At 40.8% G+C, this 16,331-nt stretch overlaps 1 long non-coding RNA gene across 1 annotated transcript in view; it reads left to right on the forward strand.

Moving 5' to 3' along the window:
* Window positions 1–1,564: 1,564 nt before the first annotated feature.
* LOC102379838 overlaps window positions 1,565–16,331 on the forward strand; it is a 78,641-nt gene continuing 63,874 nt past the window's right edge. Inside the window, exon 1 of the long non-coding RNA XR_323740.1 lies at window positions 1,565–1,589. This is a non-coding gene — a long non-coding RNA (uncharacterized LOC102379838). The remainder of the gene's footprint in view (window positions 1,590–16,331) is intronic.

Here is a 16,331-nt window from a genome sequence, read left to right on the forward strand (position 1 = left end):
TGGCTTTTCAACATGAGTTACATTTTACATGGAAAATGCTCAGTTTTCTTCAAATATTCCTTTTGCAGGGAGAGGTCTGAAAGACAAGAAGTATAATTTTAGTTTTAAAAAAATGGCTACTGAGAAATGTTCATGTATTGTTTTCCATTTTTCACTGAAAAAGGGGTTGGGAGGACAAGATAATTGTTAAAAATTAAACAAAAGTCTTACTAAATAATTGACAGTTTTTGTCTAGCCGTACTGATTTCATCTGTCATTGAAGCTATTTTATGTTACACTATGCTGTAGTCCCTGAAGGGCTAATTATGTACTTGTAAAGTTGGATAAACCAATGCTGTATATAGTATCTTAGTTACTCTTGAGGAATAGTGCTATTCTTACTTTAAAACTTATGCACATGCAAAATCAATCATAGTATTGCGCAATTTATTTTCATTTTATGAATTGCAATAAAAATAGATATGCTGCCAATCAGAATTCTAGAAATTTTGTAGCATTCTGTGTTCTAGACCATAATATGTTGACTAGGTTATATCATTATAAATGCATGTAATTTATCATTTGTAATGCATAAAGTAACGAGTAGAATGAGTTGTGGTTTTATTTTCTTTTTAAATTATGATGAATATTTATATAGATATATAACACAAATCAAATTTTGAACTAAAATTCTAACTTTCTGTTGTTTCTAGGTACTGAGACTAAGCTGTACTCTAATAAGCATCAAGGGACTTTGTACTTGAAGGCAGGTCTCAACATGAGAGCTTTGACAAATAGATATAGGATCCCAGGTATGTTGCAACAAGTAAATTGTGAAAATAATAAGGAATTTATACTCAGAAACATGACATAAATGTGCCTGTGTAATACATGATATTTTTCCATTTTAATACCTTTATAATTTGTGGTGAAACCTACAATACAAATACTCCAAGACAGTAACATAGGAACATGAAGAGAATTTTAAAAAATAGGTGACTTATACCTTATGTTTTCCATTACTTAGAACACAGAATCAAGAAGAAAACAAGCATGAGAAGCATATCTAACAAAAGCTTAAAGATTTTCAAAAGTCTAAAAATGTCTCTCCATGCTTTTTCCATTGTATGTTGGCTTCTCTCTGCATTTTACTGTGCTGTGGCTCACACAGCCAGTAGCAAGACTTTGATCCCTGAGCTTGCATTCCGAGAACAAACCCTGGCTAGCACAGGCAGTGAACCAGTGACATCTGCCAGTTCAATACAGTTTTTCTCTCTTTTTCTAATTGCTCTGACATGTTCAAAATTGCTGTGTGCCAAATCATGTATTACATAAAGTAATGGTTCTTGGTTCCATATGCCTTGGCATATCTCCATCAAGAAATGAACACCTCTTGCACTACAGCTGGATGGTTCAAAAGGACAGGTTTGAACTGAATTTGGGATTGGAACTGCTCATGGAAAGTTCACTTCTTCCAATCCAGGATAAAAGCACTTTTCCCTTTCTCTTATAATCTGGATGTCAGTAGAGTTGTTTTTTTATGTTACTGCATTTTATTTTATGGCTTTAAGAATACAAATTTCCCTTCAAAATCTTCTTGATATCAAATGGTAAGTTTTTCACTCATATAAATGTTGATAAGTGATTAGATTTCTAAACAATAGAAAAATTGCTGCTTTAAATATTATGCCTGCCTGACTCCATATTTTTTAAGATATAAAAAAATGAGAGAGAAAGAAGTTTTATCCTTATTGGTGGAAAGTTTATAATAAACCCAACTTGCTAGCTGTAGGGCAAATTCTATATCTGGTTTTCCCTTGATACAATCATGCCTTGAGTGGATGTGCCATAAAATCTGCAGTGAGTATTTTCTTGTGAATATACTGTTGTTTTTGCTACAAATAATTACTTTTCCACAAACTGTGGTGCAATAGTACAAAGAAAGACAAAGTGGTCAAGTGCTGAAGGAGATGGGCTGCTTATCCATTGGCTGTGCTTGTATGGGATGGAATCTCATCCTTGTTGCACATTTTGAGGTGTGCTGGTTAAATTGTGGTGCTAATATTTCCAAAGTCATGGTTTTGATCACATGCTCTTTGAGGGTTGAACCAGATGACCCTTAGCATTCCTTCCAGTTCTAAAATGCAAAATCTGTATGTTTCCAAAAAGTAAGGAAAAGGGAGGAGGAATCTAATGGGAAATCTGATATAACTGACATATTTGCAAAAATAAAAAATTACTGTAATAGCTTTTTTTGTGCATTCTCTATAAATAATCTAGCTAAGAAGTTCATTGGCAAGTGTTTCTGCAAAAAATAGTCACATTTTAAACAAGTATTGCAAAATATTTGCAGAGAAAAGGTAGTTAGTTGTTTCAATCTGAGGTCAGACAGAATGCAGGGCAGGTTGGTACATTTAAAGACTCATGCATTCAGAGGCATAAGCTTTTGTAGGCAACACCTTTATTTGTCAGGTCCTAATATTTGCAAACACCACGTTTCAGACTTGTGATTCTGACCACTGGAAAGCAAAACCTGATTCTAAATGTTGTTTTCATCCAACCAAGGAACAGAGACAACACTCTGGGTTAGATATTGTTTCTGTTTCAGGGCTGTTGCACATGGATCTGATGGTGACGTTAGAAAGCAAGCAGATCTGGGGTCCTATGGACATTCCAGGAGACGGAGAGCTCTGGGTGGCTTGGGCACTTCAGTGGCTTTTGCATTTTGCTTCATTTTCCCTCTTTCTGTGGCATTATGGTATGTTCTGGAAACTACCATGCCCCAGCAATCCTTAGGTGTCAGAACTGGCCTCTGGTTTAGGCATCTGGGAGAAAATAGCAGCAACTTTCAAGCTAATTTAGGCCATAGACAGATGTTACCTTTCTAGTGCTAAATACACCCTTGTAGCAATACAAAAATTGAGTGTACAGCCATTCAATATTTTTATACCACTAGAAAGAGGGTGAAAATCATACAAAATATTGCTTTTTCAAAGAAGAACTTCTTGGTAGGGCTGTGTCTTGCAGTGCTATATGTAATGTCTGTGAAGTACACATTGGAGGAAGAAATAAGGAAGAGGGAGTGCAACTGGCTCCTTGCTAGCCTACCTAGCAGTGAGTTTTCAGGGAGCAGGGTAAGCCAGAGATCTTAAAATAGTGGCAGCAATTTTCCACCATTAGGAAGAGGTGGCTAGAGCTCTGCAAGTGCAACAAAACCAGAGTTGCCTGGCTCTGCTGATCAGCTGATTGGTAGAGTGCACAAGTGGTGGGTGGGAGTGTGGGGGAGAGGGTTAGTGAATTCCTGTTCCCAGAGCCCTGGGAAGAGCTAGGGCTCTGGCAGCAGTGGTGGTGCTACTGGGACTGCTTTTTAGCAGCTGCCAGCTCGCCACTGATGACCTCCTCGCTTCCCCAGAAGGGGAGAGAGTAGGCTGTCAGTGATCAGGGTCCCATGGTGGAAAGGGGACCTAAGAAGCATCCCTCTATAGTCCCCATGCTGGAGAGCTCACCTTTGAGGTGAATATATTGCTGTCAACCCAGGGGGCTGGAATGTATTTATGCCCCCATAGCACTATATTTTTGTGGTAGTACAGAGTGCTGAGACACTACAAATGAACACCTGTCCATACCCTTATTCTGGGACCTGGACAGGCCCCATTCACCCCTTCAGTGGGAAGCCTAAGGTTATTTACAGGCAACTTTAGTTATACTCCTGCAATCAAAATATTTGCAGGTGGAGTCCATCTCTTGCAGCTTGTCTCCATCTGTTCGCTCAAAAAGAAGGAAACTTCAGATTTTGAACTTGTAAACTATCTATAAAGATCAGGAGTTATTTGGAAAAAAATGCTTCAGCTAAGTGTCTACAACTCAGAATGTGTCATCTTACTTTCTAGTAGCTATTCATGGAGCTCTTAAAGAGTTAATATCTGTAGTATTTAAGGATGAAACAGTTAAACTGGTTTAATTTTTGGGTAGGGGGAAGCTTATTTCCTGAGACCTTATAAGCCATGGTTCAGCCTGGAGTGACTTTCCACAGCTGAGTTATAAATCCCTGTAAATAGGGGATTTAAAAAGGAAATGCTGACAGACTCTTATCTATATGCAGCACCAGCAGTTTCCATGGTAAGATAATGCTTTCCTTTTACTCCTTTCCTGTCGTTATCCATAATTTCAGTCTTTTGTCCATTACTTTTATTAACTCTTTCCAGTAGTCCAGTCAAGGACATTATTTTCATGCCACTGAGTCTGCAAGAGATGCATGTGCCAAATGAATAAGGAGAGTTACTTCATTCTCTGCTTTTCTACTCTTTGGAAACAACATTTTTTGGTTTGCTGTTTGTTTTTTGGGGGGAAGGGGGTTAAAAAAATCCAGTCCTTTTATACCTCTTCCTGCTCCCTAGTGCCTTAAAGCAATTCCTACAACCTGAAGACCCCCCTGTATGTGAAGCAGAGAAGGAGGGCCATAGTATGTATCCTCATGGCTACTTGGGGTGAAGTAGCTTCAAGTAACTCACATATAGGGATTCCCTTCTATAAAACTGCAGGATGGTTACAGCTCTTTTTCTGTTCAGTCCCTCCCCTTCCCTGGAATGAGTTGTGTGAGTCTGCATCCAAGTTAAGACCATCTGCTTATGTGCCTCATTCAACAATGTAAAACAAGACCAAGACTAGGCCTATTTTTTCATGCCAAAAATCCATGTAAAATATAATATGTATAATGGTGTATCTGTAAAATAATCATATAAATAAAAAACATCTCTTTAAAGTTTGTGAATAACAAGTTACAACCTGAATAGTATACAGCAGGCATTTTTTTCCATTCACACAATTAACAGGCAGTATAGCTAGAAATATCTGCATCAGAGATGAAATGAGGATACCTGGCTTTGGTTTAGCAGAACAGTTTAAATGGGATATGGTTTTCTAAACCGTATCAGGTTTAGACACAGTCTGGAGACAGTTTTTCTTTTTACTGAGCTGGTTCCATTTTGACCCATTTCTTAGCTGAGCTGATGATGTTATTTTCCAAGAAGTAAATAACTTTGCTTAGTTGATAGAGTCAGTCTACATTTATTATAACTTTGCTTAGCTGATAAAGTCAGTCTACATCTATTATTGTTCTCAGTTATCAGTTCACAGCAGGGACATCTCTGCAGTTGCTGGATGAAACATAAGCTATGTGAGGGTTTTATTTTCCTTTCTTCTTCTCTAGCTCAAAGGAAAAGCAAGCTGTGCCTCTTCCTTGCATGCTTCTCCTTAGGCTACTTGCAGATTTTGCTATACTTCTGTTCTCCAGAGTGCAGATGTTGGTCTCATGACCTGTGGCATTTTTGCAAAGGTGTAGATAATTAGCTTTATTGTGATTAAATTCTTAATTGGGTTAAAAAGTATTGTCCCTCCCTAGAGTTGCAATTGGTTACTGTCATCTCTTCACTTCCTCTCCTAAACTATTGTGTAGTATTGCTGCTTCCTACTGAACAGCTGATGTTTTGTCCTAAAGGTAGGTGACAGCTTTCTTCATAAATTGTAGCTTATGAAATCCTTTGGGCTGACAGAGAGATGTATAACTGTAAGGTACTGTTTTTTAATCCTTCCTTTGTGCAATCTCTCCCATGGTCTGTGCCCTCAAATCCTGCTGGATTCAAAGCAGGGTTTCCTCAGATCAGGCCATTTGTATTTAATGGGTGTTTGATAGCAGCACATTTGAAATACATTTCATAAATGCAAATACTGAGTGTTCATGTCCTAGTTCATCAACAAACCTAAGTAGGTGTTTAATCATGTAGTGCTCAATGGGACTTTGCAAGTGCACCCTGCTGAATTGGGACCATAAGTAACAGTAAACTACTATTGTCATGGAGATTCTCATTGTGGAGTCATTGACTCTCTCTTTGTGAGAATGGCAGCACACCAGCTAATAAATTTCCCTCTGCAGGCATTCATTTTCATTGTGTAGTGGGGTATTAATAGACAGCCCAATATGTGATCACCTTAACCAGGTTCTGCTTATTCAGGTTGCTGCTTTCTGACTGCCAAATGCAAAATAATCTCTCTAGCCATTTCATTTCCTGAAATAAGAATGGTCAAATAAATAGTGTGCGCCATTTTTAGAAATATCATCACATCCATATTTAGGAAACAAGTGTCCACAGTCCATTTTGAACTGTACCATTGTTCCTTTAGAGGCTGTCTCCTCTTCCGAAACCCCTCATTTATGAGTAACTGGGTATAGCTGATTTGCTCCAAGTATAACTTGCTGTAGCCACACTTCAACTCCAAGAAATATCAGAGGCAAAATTTTCAAGATGATTTCAGAATTTAGTGGGACCATGTACCTCATGGTAATGTATACTATACCTGAGTTCACTTCACATAGAGCACCCTGTAGCTGGCTGATTCTAGTTTGAACCTAGGCTCTGTTGATCTTCCTGCTTCTCTGGAAAGTAGCTGAAAGAAAAGCAGTCTTTGAGACAACACAGTACTGGCTTGTTTAGAAACCTGGATACAAAGATCAGGCTGTTGAACTATACCTTGGACTGAACTGGAAGACAGTGAAGACCATAGGACTTTTACCCTTCAGATTTAACTACTTCCAGTTAACTCAGCAGAGAGGATATGCAGAGGCATATGACTGTTTTTGCAACTCCCCATTGCCCACCTCCTCAGTTATACTACCAAGGTTGTGTGCTTTTTTGTAGTTTGAGTGGTCTTCTGGGTCAGATCAAGGTATAGCATGTGAAGGAATGCCTTAGGTTACATGAACCCTGCACTGGACACATCATCCAACTGTATTTAATGCCAATTATTGTCTTGTGGTCTGAAGATCACAGATGAAGGAGCTCTCTGCTGTCATCAGTTGACAAACAGATTGACTGTTCCACAGTGTTTTCCAGTACAACTATTTGGCAGTACAAATATTTTGATGATTTTAGTTCAAATTAATTTCAATTTTGGATGTACAGATTATGAGGGGTTATCCCTATGGTGTGACTGCAGAGCTGCAGATCTCTATGTATACGGCTTGATATCACTCTCACTGATACCTCATTCTTGACGGCCTGGAAAGTAAACTAAAACCAGTGAAAGAAGTGTGACAAGGTGATCTGTTCTTTCCAATGTCAACTTAATTTCCAATGATCCTAAATGTTTGTGTCTTTGTGTTTGAAGTCTTTCCCCAAACAGCTCATGGATAGGGCTGCAGTTTAACAGTGCAGTTGAATGGGCTCCTTTGAGTCTGTCTTCTACTACACTCAAAATCATCAGAACTGAAAATGCTAATTGGGCTAAGAGACAGCTTTAGAGATTTCCTCACATTATCTGTTAGCAGGCTAAACAGGCCCTGTGGTAAGTGGCCCTTTTCTTACCTATTAACATTACATTATTGGGAGTTTTACAGTGTTCAAAACTGAGCTTGCACCACTCTCCTGCCTATCACTCACTGCATCATATTCTGGTGTGTCAGCTACTGTGACTCCAAACAATTTTTCCTGGTTTTGTCTTTCTCTCAACAGTCTCCATTTGCCCATACAGCTGGCTTCATAACACCACTGCAAATATGGCAGCTAACTAGTCAAAGGGGGTTGCGGCGTTGTTTTGGCAAAAGGTACACATATAATTGAAGTACAGATAGATCAAATAGCTTCTTTTTAAATGGGACATACCACATAAGACTAGTCGTAAGGCAAAACTTGACGGCAAACTAAAGTAAAAAAGCAGATGAATGAAATGTTTTTACTTTAGCACAATGCTTCCATCTTTACTACTTTTTCAATAAGTTTTTGATGACAATTTTCTGCCCGTTCTTGTCAGCAGCAATAGGGACCAGTTTTAAAATCTAAGATTTATTTATCAACTTACAAAACAAAATTGGCTTAAGCCCTTTCCAAGACATGTGAGAAAGCTAAATTCCTCCCATCAGGCCTAGAATAAGCAGTATTCAGTGTTTGTCAAAAGCTGGGTCAGCATATCAAGCAAGTACAGCTAATCTTTAAAGGAGAGGACCATAGGAAAGGCATCAACAAATCAATATTATGTGAAAATAATTAAAAACAAACCTTGATAAGTAACTTGGGCAGTAATCCTTTGCCTCAATTTTCCCACTTCCTGGCATGATTGTACAGTGAACAAACAGTGCCCCAGTGATACACTGAGGCAGGTTCACCTCTAGGCCAAAGGGGAAAATTACTACTTGGCCTCCAGGGATACAGGTTGTAGCCATTTTGGTCTACAGGCAAAAGGAATCTGAACTCATGGCAGAGGTGATATCTTTTATTACACCAACTAGATATTTGCAAAAAATATTATTTGCAAGCTTTCAGGTACACCCACCGCTCCTCAGGCACAGGAGGGTGCAAAGATTGTAAACTTCCTCTTAGCTGGCAATGAAAATTCATATTTCATAGGACAGCTGAAGGTGTTGTAAGATCTCCGGGTTGTAATAGTTCATTTTGTACAAATTAGGCTCAGATATCACCACACCCTCCTGTGAAATATGAAATATCATAACCAGAAGGAAACATAATTCAACATTCTGCTTGACACTAGACAACATCAAGGTAAATAGACTGTTCTGACTTTTATCTGAGCCTAATTTGTACAAAATTAACTTTTCCAACCAGGAGATCTTACACCACCTTCAGCCCTCCTGTGAAATATGAATTTTCATTTCCCCCTAAGAGGAATTTTACAATCTTTGCATTCCCCTACACCTGAGGAAGGGTGAGTGTGCCTGAAAGCTTGCAAATAATTTTTTTGTTTGTTTTTGTAAATATCTGGTTGGTCTAATAAAATATATCACCTCTGCCATTTGACTTCTATGAAGAGGTGGTTTGATGTTAATTCTATGATGTCAAGTCCAGACATGATGATGCCTTTATTTTGTCCAGTCATTTCACTGCTGTCTCCCATCTGACCTCTCTGCCTGTCCAAAACAATCCAGACACTGCTATTATCTAGTACAGCTGGGACTAAGTACAGATCTAAGATTGCTCTTTAGACACCACCTTGCTGCTGAATTACTCTTTCATCACCATGCTTTCTTCATGTGCAGAGTCAAGTTGAAGGTTAGCCAGATAGCTAACTTCTCAGTGCTTTCAACTATTGATGTGCCCACTGGTTAGATGGAGATAGGTCACTGTTGTCTCCTGTGTACTATCTCTTATCCTGACACTATCTGCACACCCATGCGCAGGATCTGGGAGCTAAAATGCTAGTGAAACTCCAGTATGCTGATGTGAGGATAAAGTATTGTCCAGGAAAGTCACTACTGATCGCAGATATGAATCAAGATGTACATGGAGCAAATCTAGGATTTTGAAAAAGGGGAGTGCAGTGCATCACATATACCACAACATATACACCCTAGTTAAAAAGAAACTATAAACTTTACCAATAGGCTAGGGGCTTCGGGCTATATTATTCACTTTAAGCAAAAATAAATATAACTTTACAGGAATGTGCATTAATTTGCTATATCTTGCAGGCAACAATAATCAAAAGAAGTTTCATAAGTTCTATAGTTACTGGAATTAAATATACATCTCTTTCACATTCATAAACCACTAATCTAACATTCTTAAGCATCTTGACAGTGCATCCAGTGCTTCACTGAAAGTTATTTCCACACCTGAGTTAATGTTTGTAGTTAGAGTTAAAGGTAGTCTTTATGCCTGTAATATAAGAGCTATATTACCAGGAACAGGTAGCAGAGAGCAGAACTGCAGAACAAAGGATAGCTTGGTTAGTGGAACCATTGGAGACCATTAGAAAGAGAAGAGGATCATTAACACCTGTGGAATGGAAATGGTCATTAAAATGTGGAATGGTTTAAAACAAAGCGGGTGTATTATAATGAGCAAGAACCTCAGTTGACTCCCTCTCTGCTGCCTGAATAGAAATGCTGCTGCTACTGCCAGGCAGTTGGTTATAAACTTTGGGTGGAACAGTAATCGAAGGGGAGTGCAAGTGTGCCACTGAACCCTCCCTGGATCTGCCCCTAAGGACATATACATAGGGCATATCTTTACACAAGACGCCAACTGTGCAGTAGCCTAATTCTACTGTGCATTAGCATGCAGGGCAAAAACCTTGCTAATACACTAATGTGCAGTAGTATTAGGCTACTGTGCAGTTTGCATCACTAAAAAGCTGTGCACCAGCGCTCCTGTGCAGTCACGTGTGTTACTGAGCATGGATTTAGTACTTGGTTATATAAGTACTAAACTTAATGCACAGTAACTATGGCATATGAATAAACATGTAGATTTGCCCAGAGTTGTAGAGGTGAAGCTATCACAGAGTAGCAGCACTCAAACCCAGACAACTAGCAAACTCAGGGAGTACGCCAAGGCCAATGTCTTAGATAGGAGGGCATAGAAAAAAATTTAGCCATCAGATGGCCTGATGTTGGTGAGTGAGAAGAAACAAAGAACAAATCACCCTCCATTAGCAGTAACAAAAGATTTTCTGTAATCAGTCAATACTCACACTACAAAAACCAACAACGTATGCCATAAAGACAAATGTAGCCACCTGCAGAAAGGAATATGGTTTGCAGAATGGAAGAGTTTGGAGAGGCACCAAGGAGTGAGACCATGTGCATGTTAGTAGAACACAAGCTGCAATCATAGCATTTCTGTAAATCTCTCTCTTAGTAAAGGCAGTTTATTTTTATGAGCAGGGAGCCCTTTCTTGTTATTTCCCAGCATGTGGTACATGTAACACCTGGGGTGATGAAGTTTATGAAGAACCCTTCACTCGGTGCTATTCCAAAAGGAATAATCTAGCCACCAGGATTATATTGTAACATATGAAGCTGATGACAAAAAGGGAAATAATTCCCTTGAACTGTGATGTCTTTTTTGCTTGTAAAAAAACAAAGTAATAAAAAGAGCAAATGAAAAAATTAGACTCAGACCTTTGTTGCTTTATTTGCAGAACTAAGGGGTCACTGCTGATCAGCATGGTTTATTTCTTTCTAGAGTTCTTGATGCTATTTCCTAAAACATATTAATAGTCTACTAAATCATTATTTAATATCCCCCTTCACACAGTCCTATTGCCTATATATCCATAGTTTAGCTATTAATTTAAAACTACATTTCTCAAGAAGCCACTTATTTAGACCTTCAGTGTTTTTAATAAGAATACTTCAACTTGAAGACTACTACACAATTGTAAAACACATATTGATTGAAAACCTCTTTTTTCTTAAGGCTAAAAGTATTCCATTCTCTAAGCCAATCTTAGAATTAAGGCAAAGAATATAAGAAGTAGGACTGAGTAGTGACTGGTGTGTGACATGGAGCTATCCAAAATAGCTTCAAACTAGGTAGGATAGGTAACAGTTTTGCTGTGGCAGCACAGAGCTTAGCCTGGCACTGAATTACAGTGCCATGAAGGAAGGTAACATACCCAAGAAACACTAGATAGATAGACTACCACAAGTACCTGAGCCCACTAGTTTAAATCTAGCCCAGATATTTCAACCCCATGCTGCACTAAACATATCCTTAGTGTTCTGAATTTTTATCTTGGCATCACCTTTTTAATCATTTTTCATATAGTTTCAAAGTATATTTTAAGCTGTTCAGCTGAAGCCTCTGGCACACATTCATTTAAAGACATTATAGATAACAGAACAAGGAGCAATGGTTTCAAGTTGCAGCAAGGGAAGTTTAAGTTAGCTATTAAGAAAAACTTTCTTACTAGGAAGGTAGTAAAGCACTGGAAGAGGCTACCCAGAGGCTGTGGCATCTCCATCCTTGGGGGTTTTTAAGACCTGGCTAGATGAAGCCTTGGCCGGGATGATCTAGTTGGGGATGGTCCTGCTTTGAGCAAGGAGTTGGAGTAGATGACCTCCGGAGGTCCCTCCCAACCCTCGTTTTCTCTGATTCTGTGATTGGGATCTGATCCCCGAGTCCCAACAATTATGCCTCCTGCCCCTGGGATTTGGGATCAAAAATGCCTGCATGTGTACATCAAAATATACATTACATTAGTGCTCACTGATACCCTGGCAGGCATCAGATGCAAAAGACCAGAAAGTTCAGTGGCCACTAATGTAATGTATATTTTGATGTCCATGTACAGGCATTTTTAAAGCCTCTCCATTTGTTTTACCCTTTACCCAGATACACCCAGTCTCACACCTCTTCCACCCAACAGTAAACTGTCCAGTCTCATAAAAGAGATCACAGAGTCTGGAGATGCTGACAGATCCCCTTGGAGCTGTGTAACAGGAAGCCAAGGGTTCCTATTACTAGAAAGGAGATGGCACAGAAGGCTAGCCTGGCTATGTGGGTAAGCAGGCAGCTGGGGACAAGGCTAGCTGCACAACAGTAGGCAGGAGAATAGAGCGGACTCCCAGGCAGCCATAAGACGAGGGCTGCAAGCAGCTGAGCTAAAGAGGACAAGCAAGCTGACAATTAGACCTAAAGATGAACATCTGAACAGGGCTAGGGAGTCACCAGACCCAAAGGGGCAGCACTTCATGGCACATAAACCCAATGTCTGGAGAAAGGCAGAGAGAGGGCCGGTGCTTTAAAGGAGACACAGCTCTCAGGAGGGAGGCTGCCTGAGACACCCTGGCAGGAATTGAAATACCCTAAGCACAGAGAGGTGACAGCCCCATGGAAGGAAGGCTGACCAAATATTGTTTTATATTTGTTCTAAAGTGGTTTCTTGCTTTTTTGTTCTGATTAAGCACCAGAAAAAATGAGTGAGGAGAAAAGGAGGCCAATATCTGATGCAGTTGACCTAGGCTGAGGAGGCACAGCCAGAAAAAAGGGGCCAAAGTCAGGAAGGTCAAAGCCTTACCAAAGGCTTTGAGGCCTGAGGGATCCAAGCATTGCAGTGGGGTGGGCAACCCCACTGAAGTGATAATATATAACATCTGCAAGGTATAGGCGTGGCTGTACAGGTAGGAGGAGGTCACAAATGCAGCCCTTAAGGCAGTTGGTGTCCCAGTAGGGCCAGAAAGGCTGCAACAGATTCAACAGAGGCAGATTGTCAATTGAGACTGCCCTCATTCTAATATCGGTAAGGATTTTTTTGTGTAGCAGGCTCACCTTTCAGAGCTTGGGTTGAGTCCCAGGCTTGAGATCCTGCTGTTTTGATTGGTAGAGCCCATCCACCAATAAGGAGGCAGCAGGAGAAATAAAGTCACATCCCTTTCCTGAGGGGAGGGGGAGAAGAGCTCCCCTGGACCTAATTGAAGGCTGTAAACTGTCAGGTCTGGAAGACTTAGAGGCGGAGCCCTGGAGCGTATAAAAGGAGGTGCGTGCCCAGCACGAGTGGCAGATGCAGTGAGGGACTCAAGAAGAGTGAAGACAAGAAAAGCTGGAGACCTCTCCCCCAGCAGGCAATAGGCCCAAGGCTCCTGAAGCTGCCACTGGAGGAGCAGCCTTGGGAGCAGTGCGAGACCTCTCGGGCTGTTGATGGTGTACAGGGATGGTGAATGGAGACCTGGCCCTGGGAGCAGTGTGAGACTGCTCAGGCCCATCACAGTGCACAGTTCAGTGCATGGAGCCCAGTCTTCGGGAGCCACAAGCAGCAGCTTGAGCCTGCAACCCCAGCAGGGCCTTGGGGGCTGCAGTGAGGTAGCTCAGGCCCCATCTCCCAGCAAGCAGCCAGGTCCCATGGTGCACAGGGCAGCTCATGGGCCTGAGCCTTGGGAGTCAGGGAGCCACGGAGGCTGCTTGGGTTAGCCACCTGGTATGAGGATGGCTAGCCGGAGCCTGAAGGACCCAGCCTGTGCTAAGAGAGTCCTCAGTGCTGACCCAGGGCACAGGGAAATAGTAGTGCTGCAGTGTGAGGCTCAGCACGCAGGAGCCAGCAGCTGAGAGGAGCTGAGTCCTCAGCGCCCAGAGCGGAACACAGGGTAGAGAGGAGCCCAGCGGCATGGGAGAGGCCTGGAGAGGCAGTTCAGCAGACGAGACCCCATTGAGCTGCACCCTGACCACCGCCACCTGAGGGAGCATGAGTCATTGGGCCCTTGGGTTCCACAGAGGAAAAAGATGTTTCAGGTGGGCAAACCCAGAGAAGGGTCTGGGTGAGCAGCCCCCTGCCTAGTCAAGGCCCTAAGGGGAGGGGCCCCTGGTGCTTCCTGGATAGCTCCCAAGGGACCCCATTGGAAGGAGGACTATCTCTTGCCATGGGTCAGGGACTATATTATGGAATAGATGTTATTAAGATTGTTTATGTTTGTGCATTATATTGTGTAATTGAAATGTTATATTGTGATTTAGGTTAGTGTTCTCTGCATAAATATATATATATGATATTTAGTTTTATGTTTACGTATATTATAACTTAATAAATTGTATATAGTTAAGAACTTTGGGCTTGGGTTAACTCTATAGAGGAAAGTGGGATCTGCTTGAAATTCTGGCATCCCTCTCACAGCACCCCCTCCTGCCTACCCATCCCATTCAATTGAGAATAGGGCACACCCTTGGGTGGACCCGGGTTACATTTATATGCCTTAAATAACATAGGCATCCTTAAAAACATAGATGAATTGCTTCTCTTCCAGTATTTTCTCAGTTTTCCATTACCACTATTTTCCTGTTGATATTTGTATATTTAATTTCCTTTGTGGTTTAAAAGTTATTTTTACAAATATTTGCTTCCTTTGAAGTTTTTTACTTGACAGATTAATAACATCAAATTGTTTAATGGCCTCCTATCTTTTAAAAAAAAAATCTCACCACATATAATTTAATCTGTTAGATGCATTTGAGTCTTAAGAGTTTGTCAGAGCATGTACTTCAGGGAAATTAGTTTGCCTTCATTCCTTTCAAGCATAGGCACCAATGAGTTGTACTGACTCTTTCCACTTGGAGAACTGAAATGTTGGTGAATGCCTGCATCCAAGCATACTTATATAACAAAACCATTCAGTGTGCTTTTACAGCACATTATAGGACAGATACTTTATTTGCAGTACATCTCTTTAGTGCTGTCCAGACAGTGCAGTGGGATTAGCTTTTGTATCTAATTGGCCAGATGAGATTTTCCCAGTTGGGGAAAATTCTCAACTAATATAAAGGTCTCAGCTGCAATTTATCACTTCCTACCTGGGTTCTACAACAGTGATGAAGCTAGAGAAGACATAAAAATGCTCTAATATATAAATAGAACCTCAGAATCAGGCAGCTTGTTGCTATCACAGGAGGCAAACTACCCTTGATAATTATAGGGCATGGGAAACCAAAAAAATAAAAGATCCTCTTTTATTGAAGGTTAAGATACCATAGATTAGCTTTGTAATGCATTACAAATCCCCACCCATATTTACTTTGCCATGATTTGGTCATTTGTCCATGCCCTTAATGTAGGTTTATAATGCAATGCCTCAGTAATGTAATGCAGTGCTTATAATGTAATGCTATAATGTAGCATTTCCCAAACAGTAGGCTGTGCCCACTGAAGGTGGTGGGCATGAACAGTTCTTGGGATGGGCACGTGTGAATCACTGTGGCAATTGGCAGTGTCCCCCTATATCAACCACACTCGGGTCCCTCTACTTCAGTCACCACTGCCACTTCCCCCTTTGATGTTGATTTCTGCCAGTTCCCTCACTGGTGGTGAGGGACCTGGTAGCAGCAGCTGAAGTAGGGGGTGCGAGAGTACACAGCTTTACTTGTGGCATAAACCCATGAGGTTTGGGAAATATTAAATTAGTGTCATAATGTAATGCTCAGTTCTGAGGGCTTTTACTGAAGTCTGTATTGAGTCAGTTAGGTTTAGTCCAGAGTAAGTGGCAGTGCAGAAGTGTACTGGCCTTGGGCAAGCGCCAAGAGGCAAATGTAACAGCCTCTAGAGATCTTGGTTGCATGCAAGCTGCTTAGAAGATCTAGCAATATTAATACAGGGCAACTTGTTCTCTTTCCACACAACCAGACAGTCCTATTTGCTGTTGTGTAAGTTAGGTAACATTTGGCTTACTGCCTGTTCCAGCTCTTCTCCTTTGGGGCACTCTGTTTGTTTGCCAGTGGAGTAGAAATAGAATGTCCATTATACTTCCTAGGTAGCAAGATCTGGAATTCTGCTTTACTGTTATGTGAGCTGCATAGTAGGAGGGGTAGGTTTCTTGCCAGGCAGATAATTGCTCTCATTTCGAATATATTCCCCTACTTCCTGGTTCCAAACAGGGAGCGTCCCTCTGCCCACATAACTGGCATTATACATAGCAAAAATTATTAATGAAACATCTTGGCAACCTTTCTCAGTACCAGAAAATGTGGAGATTATCATAACATATTATAGATAAACTCATTTTCTGACATCTACCTCTAGTTTATTTAGGCAGCACTCAAGTGCTGAACATCTTTCAGAATTTGGGGATATGTGCA

This window comes from Alligator sinensis, unplaced genomic scaffold (genome assembly GCF_000455745.1).
Source record: "Alligator sinensis unplaced genomic scaffold, ASM45574v1 scaffold486_1, whole genome shotgun sequence".
Lineage (NCBI taxonomy): Eukaryota > Metazoa > Chordata > Crocodylia > Alligatoridae > Alligator > Alligator sinensis.